Consider the following 16329-nt stretch of genomic DNA (forward strand, 5'->3'; position numbering starts at 1 on the left):
GTAGCGTCCCGGTAAGCGTAACAAGGGGAAAACCAAGAGAAACAGTAAAAAAAAAATTAAGGGAATAGATTTCCAGCAAACTTGGCAAAATTGTAGGGACTGTTTGTTTGATGTGCCTTTGCAAGGCCTCAAGATATGTGCACGTGTGGATTTTGTCTAATTAAGGTTAAAAAAAATATATATATCTGTAAGCGTGCTCCGGCACGCTTACGTTACGGGTTTTGTTTGCGCTGCAGAGCCGATACGTCACGGTTATGCGACGCGTCATGAGGCGTCTCACGTGGCTACGTGATACGTCACGTAATAAAGAATATATTTTACAGCTATAGATATTAGCTTTTAAAAAACCAATGAAATTCACTGAAAAAACCATAGGTTATAGACCATATATAGTTAGGAATTTGCATTTACAAAACCTTGAAAATTCACTGAAAAAACCATAGGTTAGAGACCATATATAGTTAGCTGGACATTTTATTGACATAAAACCAATGAAATTCCATATATAGTTAGTTGCACTAACTATATATCACGCACCCGCAATCCACTGCTGATGATGTCACATATTACATCATTCATGACATGGTCAGTGACATCACTGATGACATCACTGATGACATCTCAAATGACATCACTGATGACATCACTGATGACATCTCAAATGACATCACTGATGACATCATGACACAACAATACCAGTTACTACATACGCACTCACTGATTCCTACGTCTACACACACATTCACTCATTCACCCATACAATCACTCATACATACAGTCACTCATTATTACAACACTATCATATGCACTCATACACCTATGCAGACACTCACACACTGCCATTCATCCATGGAGTTACTCACACACCTAGTCAGTCCTGTAAAGAATCAATCACACTTCCATTTCCTCATCTATACAGTTAAACACAGAACACCATACTTCAGTGACATCACTGATGACATCACTGATGACATCTCAAATGACATCACTGATGACATCTCAAATGACATCACTGATGACATCATGACACACCAATACCAGTTACTACATACGCACTCACTGATTCCTACGTCTACACACACATTCACTCATTCACCCATACAATCACTCATACATACAGTCACTCATTATTACAACACTATCATATGCACTCATACACCTAGTCAGTCCTGTGAAGAATCAATCACACTTCGATTTCCTCATCTATACAGTTAAACACAGAACACCATACTTTTCACACATATACTAACACATACTTACTCTCTTATACAATCACTGATACAAGTACACATTGATATGCACAGAGTCACACACCTCCCAGCCAGCCACACACACACTCAGTCTTCCATACATCCACTCATTCTTCAATATGTAAAACATATTTAAACTTTACAAAAACACACAGACACTAGATGATGTCATCAGTGATGTCATTTGAGATGTCATCAGTGATGTCATCAGTGATGTCATTTGAGATGTCATCAGTGATGTCATCAGTGATGTCACGGACCATGTCATGAATGATGTAATATGTGACATCATCAGCAGTGGATTGCGGGTGCGCGATATATAGTTAGTGCAACTAACTATATATGGAATTTCATTGGTTTTATGTCAATAAAATGTCCAGCTAACTATATATGGTCTCTAACCTATGGTTTTTTCAGTGAATTTTCAAGGTTTTGTAAATGCAAATTCCTAACTATATATGGTCTATAACCTATGGTTTTTTCAGTGAATATATATATATATATATATATATATAATATACATTTTAACAAATATAACAAATACAATTAATGTAAAAAAGTTAAACACAGATACTTAGTAACTAATATATAATTTTTTCTTTAAAACAATTCTAAAATTACATAAAATTACACAAATATGTATATATATATATATATATATATATATATATAAAATCACAAACACAGTCTCTCGTTTCTGGAGCCCAGGACCCTTCAGGGCGACTTCAATAAATGGGCACGGAGCAGCCCATAAAGCACTTGCCATGCAAACAAAGGTTTTGAAGCCCAACACTGCAGCTCAGCTTCCGGCACAGTCCAGCAGCGCCTGCTTCCATTTCCCTAACGTTTCGGCTGTATAGCCTTGCTCACAGGTGGAAGAAGACACCATTATGCGCTTAGGCGTGCTTTTAAAAAAAACGATTTTAATCAAGTGACTTAGTTGTAAAGACATCAACTCCCACAGTGCAATGTAATTCATATAGATGTACAAACTGGAAGTCCTTACTTTCAAGCCTTGGTGGACAATTCTGCTTGATATTTGCACTGATGTTCACGTGGTTTTATTTGTAAAAGCAGTCAGGTGACAAGCTGCAGTGTTTTCACTCCGCATGCGACCAGCAGAAACCATCTGTTGCAGCACGATCGTAGCAGGAGTCATCCTGCTCGAATCCCTTCCACACGCATTCCATTTTGCTCATTAGCATATCCTTTGTAGGTCGGGTGCGTGAGTGAGTCAGGCTCCTCAATTAATACCACAAACACAGTCTCTCGTTTCTGGAGCCCAGGACCCTTCAGGGCGACTTCAATAAAATGGGCACGGAGCAGCCCATAAAGCACTTGCCATGCAAACAAAGGTTTTGAAGCCCAATACTGCAGCTCAGGTTCCGGCACAGTCCAGCAGCGCCTGCTTCCATTTCCCTAACGTTTCGGCTGTATAGCCTTGCTCACAGGTGGAAGAAGACATCATTATGCGCTTAGGCGTGCTTTTAAAAAAAACGATTTTAATCACGTGACTTAGTTGTAAAGACATCAACTCCCACAGTGCAATGTAATTCATATAGATGTACAAACTGGAAGTCCTTACTTTCAAGCCTTGGTGGACAATTCTGCTTGATATTTGCACTGATGTTCAAGTGGTTTTATTTGTAAAAGCAGTCAGGTGACAAGCTGCAGTGCTTTTACTCTGCATGCGACCAGCAGAAACCATCTGTTGCAGCACAATCGTAGCAGGAGTCATATATACCAATAACATAAAATCTATTAAAAAAACATTATATTATAAATTAAAACATTAAACTATTTTTATTATCTTTAATGTATATTTACCACTTCAGTCAGTGTAACAGTAGGGAAAGTGTTGGTTAGTGAAGGGGTAAAAATTACTAATCCCACTCCCAGTGAGTATAAAAGTAGGGAAAGTTTTGGATAGCGGACATGTAAAATTACTGTTCCCACTCCAATGAGTGTAACAATAGGGAAAGTGTTAGATAGCGGATGGATAAAACTTACTATTCACATTCCGGTGAGTGCAACAGTAGGGAAAGTGTTAAAATAGCAGAGGGATAACATTTACTATTCCCACTCCAGTCAGTACACAGTACAGAAAGTGTTAGATAGCGAGGGGTAAACATTACTATTCCCACTCCAGTGAGTGCAACAATAGGGAGAGTGTTGGAAAGCAGAGGGGTAAAAATTACTATTCCCACTCCAATGAGTGCAACAGTAGGAAAATTGTTGGATTGCGGAGGGATACAATTTACTATTCCCTCTCCAATATTTGTAACAATAGGGAATGTGTTGGACAGCAGAAGGGTAAAAATGACTATTCACACTCCAATGAGTGCAACAGTGGAGAAAGTGTTGGATAGCGGAAGGGTAAAAAATATTATTCCTACTCCAGTGAGTACACAAGTAGGGAAAGTGTTATATAGTGGCAGGATAAAATGTATTCCCTTGCTCACTTTGCCACTGGATTCAAGCTAGCCTGATGTAATCCCAAAACCGGTCCCAGGTTGCTTGTTTCCGGTTCAGAGAATACCTGGCTTGGCAGTTTGGGCTGGACTGTTCCCATGAAGCACAGGGTCAAGACTGATTTGCATATAGCTGGGTCTGAACTGATGTGGTGAAATGAACTAAGAACGATGATAGATTCAACTCAGATCTGTGACTGGGGTGAGTGTCTGAAAAGTTTCAGCGCTCTATCCATCATCTCCTTGTGTTTACTTTGTTCGCCCTAAGTTGTCAGGGTATGCCAGACGTGGGTCCCTTGCTCACTTTACCACTGGATTCAAGCTAGCCTGGCTGATGAGTGGTGTTCCCTGTAACCAGTCCCAGAATGCTTGTTTCCAGGTCAGGGAAGACCTGGCTGGTAGTTTGTGCTGGACTATTCCCATGAGGCACAGGATTAATACTGATTTGCAAATAGCTGGGTCTGAACTGAGGTGGAGAAGTGAGCTAAAGAATGATGATGGATTCAACCTAGATCTGTGACTGGGGATGAGTCTCTGAAAAGTTCCAGTGCTTCGTCCATCATCTCCTTGTGTTTGCTTTGTTCGCCCTAGGTTGGCAGAGTATGCCCAGTCGTGGGTCCCTTGCTCACTTTGCCACTGGATTGAAGCTAGCCTAGCTGCTGAGGGGTGTTACCCTTACACCGGTCCCATGATGCTTGTTTGCGGTTCAGGGAAGACCTGATTTGGCAGTTCGGGCTGGACTGTTCCCATGAGGCACAGGGTCAAGACTGATTTGCATGTAGCTAGGTCTGAACTGAGCTGGCGAAGTGAGATAAAGAACGATGATGGATTCAACCCAGATCTGTGATGGGGGTCAGTGTCTTAATGTTTCAGTGCTCCATCCATCATCTCCTTGTATTTGCTTTGTTTGCCCTAAGTTGGCAGGGTAGGCCCAGACGTGGGTCCCTTTGTTCACTTTGCCGCTGAAATCAAGCTAGCCTGGCCTATGAGGAGTGGTACCCGGAAACCGGTCCCAGGTTACTTGTTACCAGTTCAGGGAAGACCTGGCTTGGCAGTTTGGACTGGATTGTTTCCAAGAGGCACATGGTCAAGACTGATTTGCATATAGCTGGGTCTTAACTGAGGTGGCGAAGTGAGCTAAAGAATGATGATGGATTCAACCTAGATCTGTGACTGGGGTGAGTGTCTGAAAAGTTCCAGCGCTCAGTCCGTCATCTCCTAGTGTTTGCTTTGTTTGCCGTAAGTTGGCAGAGTATGCCCAGACATGGGTCCCTTGCTCACTTTGCTACTGAATTCAAGATAGCCTAGCTGATGAGGGGTGTGACCCTAAATCCTGCCCTATGATGCTTGTTTGCGGATCAGGGAATACCTGGTTTGGCAGCTCGGGTTGGACTGTTCCCATGGGGCACAGGGTCAAGACTCATTTGCATATAGCTGGGTGCAAACTGAGGTGGCGAAGTGAACTTAAGAACAATGATGGATTCAACACAGATCTGTGACTCGGCGTGAGTGTTTGAAAAGTTTCAGCTCTCCGTCCATCATCTTCTTGTGTTTGCTTAAAATTTACTATTCCTACTCCAATCAATGCAACAGTAGGGAGAGTGTTGGACTGCGGAGGGGTAAGAATTAATATTCTCTCTGCAGTTGGTTCAAAATTAAAAACAAACAAAATATTAACAACAAAAATATGTAATAAACAAAATAAGTGAAACATATATAAATATGTTAAAAATTAAAATACAAATATATTTCATATAAAAAAATGTTTAAAACATATTATGATGGTAAATGCATATGACAAATACCTACACATATTATATTAAATAAAATAAATCCAATTATAAATTATTTAGAAAAAGAAACTACCTCATAACACCAAATATTCAGAACCCACTTCTAATTTTTAAAAAATATTCTTAAATAATTAACATATGAATTACCATTTAAAGAAATATGATTGATTAAAACTCATAAAATTTATGAACCTCCCACACTTTGGGCCGCATGCATCAATGGAAATTGCATTCGCGAATTGTACGAATCGCAAAATTCGGCCGTTTGCGAATGCAATTCCATGTAATTCCATGTAATTTTCGCAATTTAAGAAATCGCAAAATTGCGATTTCTTGAATTGCGATTGCATTTAAGGAATCTCAAATTGAGATTCCTTAAATGCAATGCATCAAACTTTAAAAATTTGCGAATTCGCAAATAAGGGGAGCAAATTACCATGAAGTTGACCTTCAGGGTAATTTGCAAAAACTTTGAAAAATGCACTAAAGTGCATTTTTCAAAGTTCCATTTTACACACACACATGCCTTTGGACACCCCTGCACCCTTGAAATTTCATTCTCAATTTGCGAATTTCTAATGGTGAATTGCAAATTGAGAATGTCTTTCCATTCATTCCTATGGGCCTCTAGGCTCATAGGAGTGAATGGGGAGGTATTCCTTAATTGCGATTCTCAATTAGAGAATCGCAATTAAGGAATTTTAGGAAATGGCTTTTTTTTAGCGATTTCTTGATGCATTGCAGTTTGCAATTCCTTAATTGCGATTCCTTATTTTTCGCAATTAAGGAATCGCAAAATGTAATAATGATGCATGTGCCCCTTTACCCCTCTAATCCCCACAAACCACAGCTAAAACTAAACTGTAAAAAAACGATAAACACAATAAAATCTTATTTTCAATTAGTATTTAACACCTAATTATAATGTAAGTAAAATTAATTTACTCCCCACCCTTTACCCCTATAAAAGAAAAACCAACACACAAAAAATATAAATTATTACCCTAATCAAATATCACTTAATTAATTAATTCATTCATTAATAATCATGATCAACAAATTAGTAATGTTTTAAACATAAATCACTTCCCACCCTTTATCCCTATTAACCCCACAAACCACACCTAAAATCATTTACACAATTTCCATATTTAATTTTCAATTAATTAATTCAAATCAATGATCGGCTAATTATTAACTAATTAACCATAAATTACTTCCCACCCTTTACCCCTATTCACTCCACAACCCACACCAAAAGGTATTAATTACTCAATTTCCACATTTAATTTTTTATTAATTAATCAACAACTAATTATTAATTAATTTTTTTTTAAATTACTTCCCACTCTTTACCCCTATAACCCTCACAACCTGCACCTAAAAAAATTACACAATTACTATAATTAATTCATATTAATTAACAACCAATTGATAACTAATTACAAATAAATTACTTCCCATAATTAATACTATAAAATCTGAATTACATAAATATTAATTAAAAAAAGAATAATTAATTTAATATAATTAAAGTACGTCCCACCCAATTCCCCTATAAACCCACTACGCAACTTAAAATGCAAAATGTGATTGAAATAAAATTGGTAACTACTAAAAATGTAACACAAATATAAAAGAAATAAACAATACTTTATCAGAAAATATACATCACATACATTTAGAATGTAAATTAAAACACATGACATAATTAAGAAATTGATATTTTAAACTATATATTTTTTGCAAACGATATTGATGACTTCTATATTTTTGAAAACTGTATTTCTTACCTTAAATTTGATATTTCTGAGCGCGATATTATTGCTGTCAATATTTCTGGGTCACGATATTTCCAACTCGATATTTGTGTAAGTCCATATTTCCAACTCGATATTCTGTCTGAATATCGTTCCCAATGGTTTTTTGACCTGATGATACAATAATGCATCAGTCTGGGAGATTTTTCTTCAGCATTTCTTTCACTCTATAACTCCATCACCGCAAAGGTTCTTTAAATATTTCATGATTTTCTTATCATCTACATCTTCTAGGGCTTCTATGAAGTCATTGAACTTCTCAATCCATGCAGTCCACCTGGTTCCAATATTCTGCTTCTTATTGGTGTTGAATTGCTATGGTGGTTTCAGAAACATGGCTGCATTATTCTTTGCACTCTTTTCTACTACCGTTGGGAGTACATGCTGTTCAGACGACGGCTGCTGTTCTTCTGGGCTGGTACTTTCCGCAAGCAATGGCCTTGTGCTTGTACTTGGGTCGTCATGCCCAATCGGAGGTCCTAAAACACCATCTTCTTTCTTGACGGTAAATGACGGTTCTGTTTCTTGTGCTTGTTCATCACTACGTTTAACTTTCTGCATTGTACCTGGTTTTGGCTGCCTTTAACGTTTCCCTTTGTATCGATTATAGCTCTGTGTCTTGCTGTGTTACAATATCTCTTCTTTTTGCCTTAACAGGGTTTTCTGTTGGGCTTTTTGAATGCCCTCCTACTCAGGGCATGCAGAGGAAGTTTGCTGTAGCATGACAAACTCTCAGTGAGAGCAGTCTTGTTTATTTGGGGCACAGATCTTCTATTCGTGACCAGTTATATCGTCCTCCCCAGCCGCTGGAGCAAGCAGTGGAATACGCCACACATGTAGATCTGGATTGTACGTCTTTATTCCCCAGCATACAATCACATACTGCCCTCTCATTTATTTTATTTATTTTACAGAGTTTTATATAGCGCAAACTTGACCCGAATCGGGTATCAGAGCGGTTTACATAGTACCAGTTGCATTACATGAGGACACATTAATTGTTGTTAGGCACGGGGAGATTAAGTGATTTGCCCAGAATCACAGGATGTTCAGAGTCATTGCCGAGACTCGAACCTAGTTCCCCAGATTCGAGGTCAACCGCCCTAGCCTTTAGGCCAACTCCTCTCCCCTCATTACAACATAACTGCTAATAACCACACCTCCCAGCACGTTATGCAATTCCTTGTTGAGCCCGCCTAGAACTGCACACCACAGTCTGTGTGACCTGTGCAATAAGACTGAATCAACAAGATGATTTGCGTCCTGCATACTATGAAATACTGTTATCCCAAGACACAGACTGGGTGTCCACTTTCATTCTTCTTGACCTCCTAGCAGCCTTGCTCCCAATGTTCAAGCAATCCTGATCTAGAGCCTAAAGATTCAAAAAGCTCAGACTGGAGATTCAGCAATGAAGGCCCTGATAATCATCAGGTGGAGAATATGTGTTATTGTATCCTCGGGTCCATTGGCCATCCCACCATGCCCAATTCATTTTTAGACCTGTGAGTGTCACACAAGGAGAGGCAGTTAGAGAGACAGGAATGAAAAAAAGGTGTGTTTTTTTAGAAGTAGGTTAAAAGATGAGAATGGAGGCGGCACATAGAAGTGATATGGTGGAGGACTGATGTAGACTGTTTCCTTGCATGGACGGCCACACATTTGACTGTTACGTTCACACAGATCACTAGTAGGAGAATGCAATACAAAGGGTCCTTTCCCTGAGCAGCAGGAGAGCTTGTTATGTGCTACATGGGTCAAACCTACCTCAAAGGAAAACAAAATACTGAGGCTAGAGCAATTCGAGGAGTAACACAAAGGGAGAAGTAATTGCCTTGTGTCACCTAATGCATTTCAGTAAGGCCTTTATTCCCACTGGGAGGGGTGGTTTAACTGAGCTATAACTATTGAAGCATTTACTAACCTGCTGTGCATACTTAACTGTATACCTTAAGAAGCACATAAGATTGTACTAGATCGAGGAAATTACTGCAAAACTAGTTGCCTAAAAGTAACACAAAGCAGTGCTTTGTACTGCTTTGATTTACTTTGCATCAAGAGGGAGCCTCATGGGTGCTACTTGCACATTCCCATGCAACCACTCATGCTTTTTAGCACAAAGTCTTATCTACTAACCTTTGTAGACAGCGATTTGCTCCAAAAATACAGCTCCTTAAGGCAGGTGCTACAAAAGCAAAAAGTGTTTGTTCCTCCAAACATTTCTAACTTTGCATGTGTGCTTTACTGTACAGCACACATACATTGGAAACGGTTTAAAAGTAAGTTGAAGCATAATATTTCACACTCAAACGGTACCCTTCCAATATAAAAACCATGTGAGACTCACTAAGACACATTTGCACTATAGTGCAAAGGTGTGTGTGTGATGCTAGGCAGCCAGAAAGTGCACCAGCACTTGGGAACAGAGCAAGAGTTCCATATCCTATTAGATATGACACTATCTTGCTCTGCTCCTTTCACACTTTGCAGTGCAGCAACCTTGATTGCGGTGCAGCGTGAAAAGAATGTACATTCACCACTTAGATGTGCACCTTTCTAAACAACATATGTAAAAACTATAGACAAACAAAGCACATCAGGTAATAGCTAGTAACCTGCAGCCTTGACCTGAAAATGCAACATTCCGGAATCGGATCTGAGCCCCAAACCAGCTCCTTTTTTAGATCAATGTTGACTATTGAGGAAAGGATGGAAATTAATCCAGAAAGCCACAGTGAGCAAGGGCAGAGGCAGAGGAGCGGATTGATTTTGATATATATTATACATCGAATCTTCACAACTTTTTTTTAAAAAAAGGTGCTTCTCTTTGACTATTTTGAGCATGGAAAGCTTCACGGGTGTTTCGTCAAGTGAGGGCTGAGAAAAAGGGGTTCACAAAATGCAAAATCCCCAAGCAGTTTCCTTAGAGTTCTTTAAGAAAGGCTCCAGCAAAGACTGCTGAATGGAATTACACCAATTTTGTCAGAAAGCTAGATCTTGGTCCGCAGAGTGTGATTTTTTGTTATTTGGTGAAAATTCATTCCATACTTTTTCAGAAATTAAGGTTAAAAATAATTGGATATCTGGATGGTTGGGTCAGCGAGAGACTCAGGAAACTCTCACTGAGCACCAATTTAAAAGTGTTGTCATTGGTCCAGGGAGCTTTATTTCCCTTGGGCCATGTAGCTCCCATGCGAATCAGACTTCTGTGGGAGTGAGTGCACTGATTGAATGCCAGCAACATGACAAAATAGTCCTGGTAGCCATTACAGGACTCAGTCCCCTGTCATGAAGTAAAAAAGTTAATGTAATGTAAAGGGGGAAGGTAGGCCACTTGAGGGGGCTCGAATGGACTCCAGCTTGGGCCAAATCCCATGAGATATTAAAAGAAATGGTGCTCGGGCGGCATTCATAAAATATAGGCCCAAGGAAGCCCACCCTTGAAGCCGTATTCAATAGGCAAGGGGAGCATGGCACTGCCCTACCTGAGACACTACCCTTCCTTCCATCAAATGCCCCTGAGACCTCATTCTAGAGTCGAAACCATGAAAAAAGGTGAGGGGCCAGGCACCACCCCTCCCGGACCCATCAGAAGCCCTGGGGAGCCCACTTAAAATGTCTAAAAATCTGGGGCCCACTATGAGTCTGGCGGTCCAACAGACTCATGGGGGCGTGGCGGTCTACTCACTACCCTATTATGATTAGGGCGGTCGGACAGCCATTTCCCCGCTGCAGCCTCCAGGGACCAACATTCCTTGACAGTGGTGCTGCTGTCAGGAGGCATCAGTATGCTTGGCAGGATCGCTGTGGACCCACCAAGCATATTACGAGTTTCCTCTCTGCCATGATTTTCATGGTGGTTCCTCCTTCATGATAACCCTGACGGAGAGGAAACAAAGGGGACCCTACAGGGCCCCCTTGTGCCTCTCCACCCTGGGGTGCATGCCCTGTGTGCATGCACCCCATGTTCCTGCATGTCATAGACTAAAATGTCCATGCCATGCAGGAAATATTATTTTCGTTCCCATTGCAGCACCCATTTCAAGAGCCACAGCTGTGGGAACGCCAAAAGAATGCCCTCTATACAGTAGGACTCTCCTAATCTGGTGGATGGCCTGACCACCGCTTTGGCAGTGCGGCAGATGTGCAGACACGCCGCCGTACTGCCAAACTCAAAATCAGGCCCTTAGAGTGGAGGGGTATAGAGAAGAGTGGCATGTCGCACAATGGAGTGGCGTGCCATAGAATGGAGTAGCATGGCATAGAGTGGAAGGGCATTGAGTGCAGTGAAGTGGCATAGTGTGGAGTATGCATGGTGAGTTAGCGCACTACCATTACAGACAACACATTTTTAATTGAAAAGACCATTACATTTGCACACATACTGTTTTTCTTCTCTCAAACAATAATGTGTGGCAATGTCATCACCTAGTGTATTAATGTGTGTTGATCATACTCCAAAATGTGTTTCCACCACACTTCAGAATTTCAAAAAAAGTGCTTCATTTGTACTTTTCTGATTCACAGTTCATTTTTGTTGTGTGCTACAAAATATAACATTCTACAGCCTCTCCTACACAAGGCTCCCTTGGAAGACAGAGCCTGACGTTTGACCTCTGTGCTTGAATGCACAGAAAATGTGACAAGTTAAGAACAAGATTTAAAGGTCTGTCACAGAAATCGTGTACACAAAAAGCTGCATTGAGCAATAGATGCCCCAGAAAGGGACGAACTCTGACTAGAGAAAATAAAGTCAGCAAATATAAAGCAACTGTGAGCTACAAACCACAAAGCTAATAACAAGCAAAATATATTTCCAGTGAAGCTTTCAGAATGGCCACTATAAGTTGTTAGCAAACCAGCTGTCTTGTAATACTAGAAATTCACAAAAGCGTTTTTTTACAATACGTGTCTGAACATAGTTTACCGCATGCGCACTAGCTATTTCCCGCTGCGCGCTGCGATTTTGAAAAACCCGCGTTACATGACGAGCTCAGCTCGTCATCAGCGTAGGGCACGTTACGCTCATGACGAGCTGAGCTCGTCATGAGCGCCAAAGGGGTTAAGAACGTTGATCACTCCCTCTCACAACACATCATATCCATAACCACATTATGATAGCACAATGTTGATTTGTTTTTGACAATTATGTATTTTCTTCGGTGCATATATTTTTGTCTAAAATGTTTTTAATTGAGTGACTCACAAATATTGATTGTCAGCAGCACATTGCTGCTTTAATCAATATTCTCATGATAATGTACAATGTTATGTGAAAGGACGATTTATGTTATTAATCTACATTAATATTTAGCATTTTTTTGCAAATCTCGTCTCAATTTTCCAATCTGATTATGTACAAAAAATATTGGAATTCTGTTTGGAATTTGTTAGAGGTTGCAATGCACTCTATTGAAAACACCATTAATCATGTCCATTTTAAACGTTTGACTAATTAGTTATTATTTTTTATTTGATTGTTCAGAATTCAGCTAAAATATCAAACCTCAGTTTCACATCTTGGGAGTATCCATTGTCATTCAAACAGCCTTAAAGTATGGTTTAGATAGTCCAGCAGCAATCTGGAGTGAAGTTCCAAGGCATATGGGTCCAGGCCTCATTCGAAGACTAGGGGAGACCTGGAAATAAAAGACTTGCCCAATAAACCTACTCATTTTCTCGGAAATCAGATTCATTGTTTTTCTTCAATAAATCTTGGTTTAAATGAAAACTGTACAATATAATGTTTTATACAAAACGATCATAGTATCCCTTGCTAGAGTGGTGTATTAATATTTATTGTCATTAGTATAACCTTTGCAACCATTTGAATATATTTTTTGCATGAATGCAAATGTGTTTTGCATTTTCCGGAATTTAATATTACTGTTTACATTTGTATGATAATTCAGGCGGGAGGGGTCTCGCTACGAGATTCTCGAATAACAAATAAGGAATGCATTTGTAACAAATGCCAGTTTAATTTATGCATTGGAAGAGGTTCATTTTGGGCAGATAACGAGCCAATATTTTCAATGCGAACTTCAGAAGTCAAACCTGGGACTTTTATGTGCTTAGTCTGAAGCGTTCCATGCTTAAATATTCATACTGTGCCAGACGGGTCGCGAGACTTGTTTTTCACAAATATAGCATTAAAGAAGTCATACAATCATAAATCATTTCTATTTTTCTACTGAGATTCCATGCTGGGAAAGTGGTATATTTTGCATGGAATGCATGAGAACGCTAAACTCTGGATCTTGTTCAGCGAGCTAACAACGGACATCCACTTAGGTCTTTAAAATGTAGTCCAAACCGTGGTTCAGAAAGAACATCTGCTACAGCAACCTTAACTAATTTCAAGGGGGCATATTATCAAGGGATGTTTATCTCCGCGGAGATAAAATTATCTCCCTATTACCTAGCTGTCGCTAACACCAGTTAGCGACAGCTAGTAGGAGATAGCGACCATCTTGGGCCCCGCTTTGCATGTCAGTGATATTTATCACTAATGACATGCAAAGTGGGCGTGCCAAGATGTTAGCAACTGGAAACTGTCGCTAACATCGCTATCTCCTATTACCAACTTTTGGAGATATTCGCGCTAAGCGCGAATATCTCCAAAAGCTAACACCTGCCCCTGAGCAGTTCTTAGCCATGTTATCTAATGGGAGGTGGATAACATGGCTAAGAGCATTAGCTCGGTAATGCATGAATATCGCTGACTTTTCAGCGATATTCATGCATTTCGGCCGATTTTTATCGCTTAGGAGATAAACCTTGATAATAGCAAGGTTCCTAAGCGATAAAAATCGCCGCAGCTCGGCGATAAAAATATTGCCGCTAAGCCAACATAGCGATAATTATCTCTAGTTGTTGATAATATGCCCCAAAGTTATTTATTTGGGTCTTCTGCACAGGACTTCAAAATGTTACGCAGCCAAATGGCATCTAGTGGTATCCAGCATAGATGTATTAAATGAGCACACATACTTCTGCCCACAACTAGACGACCTACACGCAATCCTTCAAGCTTCTAACCCCACGAACCCACAGTTCAATTTTACCCCTTCCTCAGAACCTCTCTGACCCACATACCTTTTGTTTCTTTCTCCTCATATCTGGCAGCTATGGTACATCTCATGAGCAACTCAGTGCTCCTTACATCCCATGATTATCTGCTTAACACCGACATCGCCCTGAAACTTCAAAGCTAAGCACAAACTGTGCTGCTCACTTCCCATGTTTTTCATCAATTGTGCAGCTATACATTCAAAGGTCAGCATCTGTATACCACATCCTATATCATATTTACTCCATTTCCATGTTGAGGTAATTCAGGTGGACCAACAAATACATCCTACAACGCACCTGAGATCCTGACACTGCTCTTTTGGCCGTGCAGCCATTTCCTGTCCCACACATCATACACTTCTCATAGACCGGCTTTCATCTACCTCATAATACAGGAACAGCCCCGAGTCGCACAGTACATAGACATGATTGTTCTGCTTCACCATCTCATAAAACCATGCTCTTTAACATACAGACATATGCAAAAAGCGGCTTGTTGTCGGACTTTCTGCCCTCCACCTATAGTAAAAAGTATATTTTAGTGGCTTGAGCCAGTAATATTCATAGCTGCTAAATGAAGCATTTGAAGATAAATCTGCCACTAAAAGATGAAGGAGGGGGGAACCAAAGAGCCCCCAGTTAGTAAAACGTGGGAGATTTGAGGAAGTCAGTCAGTGAGATAAGGTGCCAGAGAAAGCTTTTTAGGGGTTTTTAGCATTTAGGGGTGGGGAGGGGTATTATTTGGTAATTGTGTTTGCAGGAGATTCCAGGTAGGAAAACATTGGGGTATCCACACAAGTCACACATTATTGGACTCCAGGGGGTGTCTAGTTTTCAGAAATGTCTTGATTTGGTAGGTTTCCCTTGATGGCCGCCGAGCCCGGGATCAAAACGCAGGTAATCCCTTTGCAGAGCCAGGTCGTTTTGGGATAGATCATTTTGATGTGTCCAAAATAAGTTTTGGACCCTTCCCTATAGCAGACACTTGGCCCACCCAGACAAGTGAGGTACTATTTTTATTAGGAGCCTGAGGAGAACACTGGGTGGTAGAAAATGTGTGTCAGCCCGGTGATTAGACAACTTTGCCACACAGAAATCTGAGGAAAATGTGATTTTTTAGCGCAAATTAAGGTTTGCAGGGGATTCTGGGTAAGAAAACATTGGGGGGTCTATGCAAGTCACACCTCCCTGGTTTTCAGAAATGTCTGGGTTTGGGAGGTTTCCCTACATGGGCGCCGAGCCCGGGACCAAAAACACAGGTGACTCCTTTTCAAAACCAGGTCTTTTATGTAATCGATAATTTTCAAGACACCACAGTACGTTTTAGGCCATTTCATGTCACAGGCACTAGGCACTGAGCTAGGGCCCAAAATCCACAGCTAGGCACTTTGAAAAAAAGGGGGTCTTTTTTGTGGAAAAATGTAATGTGACCACGTTGCTTTTTTAGGCATTTCCTGTTGTGGGCACTAGGCCTACCCACACAAGTAAGGTAACATTTATACAGAAGACTTTGAGGATTGCTGGGTGATTGGAAGTTTGTGGCTCCCTGCAGATTCCATAACTTTCCAACCCGAAATGTGAGGAAATTGTGTTTTTGTTTTACAAAGTTTGAGGTTTGCAAGGGATTCTGGGTAACATAACCTGGTGAGAGCCACAAAAGTCACTACATCCCTGGGTGTCTGTTTTTCAAAAATATATAGGTTTCGTAGGCTTCTCTATGTGCCGGCTAAGTTACTGCTCAAAATCCACAGCTAGGCACATTGCAAAAAAAGGGTCAGTTTTCTGTGGATAAATGTGATATGTCCACGTTGCGTTTTTACCCATTTCCTGTCGTGGGCACTAGGCCTACTCACACATGTGAGGCACCATTTTTATCAGGAGACTTAGGGAAACACAGACTAGTAGAACACGTGTTATTACC

This window comes from Lissotriton helveticus, chromosome 2_1, assembly GCF_964261635.1.
Source record: "Lissotriton helveticus chromosome 2_1, aLisHel1.1, whole genome shotgun sequence".
Taxonomy (NCBI): Eukaryota; Metazoa; Chordata; class Amphibia; order Caudata; family Salamandridae; genus Lissotriton; species Lissotriton helveticus.